The following is a 1231-nucleotide window of genomic DNA, read 5'->3' on the forward strand; positions in this document are numbered from 1 at the left end:
TAGCAGTAGATTTTTTAATGTATTTATTTGTAGTGATGCTAATTTCAGTATCATCAGTATTATTATTAACAACGTCCTGCAAAATAAATCTACGATCATTTTTATCCTAAATTTAACTAAACTATAACCAAATTGTTTTTTCTTTGTTCAAACGGAAACTTGTGTAAACGCAATTTAGTGTTAACGCTATATTCAAAATTTCAAAAAGGCGATAAATAAGAATTAATTTGAGAAAGTATTGAATGCTGAAAGTTAGATAATTTGACTTCAAATTTTGAATGTCAAAGTTTCCAATCAATATTTTTTTCATGTTAAATCGATGTAAGATTCATCACATGGGTGAGGCCTTAATTAAATAACTGTTTTTTTATTTTTGAAGTAAGTATGGTACCATGGACATGGTGGTCCATTTGCTATAGCAGACAATATGACATGACATACAGCAGACAATATGACATATGAATAATGAAATTGAACTGCTCTGTATAGTATTTATTGTCATAATCATAACAATTAACTAAAATTATTTGTAAACGATTCTTGATTTTTCCAAACATTTATTATTAGAATGGTAATACAAGTTAAGAAGTGAGAAGTTCTTGAGAAATCATGTGACATTTCTAATAAAAATCCACTTACCACATTATCAGTTGACAAATTATCGCAAAGTTCCATTTGTGTAAAATTTTGATTTAAATACGAAAACGTCTTTTTTTGTCCACTTTTAATAATTCTTCTTCATCCGAAGAAAAAGATTCATTTGACGGAATATACTCCGATCCTGAACTGCAAAAGTCTTCAAACTCATCAAACCGAGAGTTATCAGTAGAATTAGAAATTAAACCTGATGGGCTCGCAGAATTCAAATTATCTGATAATGACTCCATAACATTGTTTAGAGTAGCAAATTTACTATTTGATGAGGTATTTCTGAAGGATTTGACTGAAGGAATGTTCAGATTTGACGACACTTTTGTCTGAGACAGGGGAAAAGTATGTGTCAGAAGAAAGCGAGGAAACATGGGCAACACTAACATCTTCTGACACGTGAGCAAATTTGTCCTGAACAGCCAATTGTACTATACATTCGCTGCGTTTCATTCTGGTTTACTGTATAACTTTATGCACACGTTTGTTGATCACACTTTAGAATCTGAAATAGACATCAAGATAGATATAAATCTAAGGAGAAACTATTTGCCATTTTACGCTCGTACTTTTTTAGACATTT

Source organism: Dendroctonus ponderosae, unplaced genomic scaffold, assembly GCF_020466585.1.
Source record: "Dendroctonus ponderosae isolate FM_Combo_2020 unplaced genomic scaffold, Dpon_F_20191213v2 Dpon_F_20191213_1, whole genome shotgun sequence".
Taxonomy (NCBI): domain Eukaryota; kingdom Metazoa; phylum Arthropoda; class Insecta; order Coleoptera; family Curculionidae; genus Dendroctonus; species Dendroctonus ponderosae.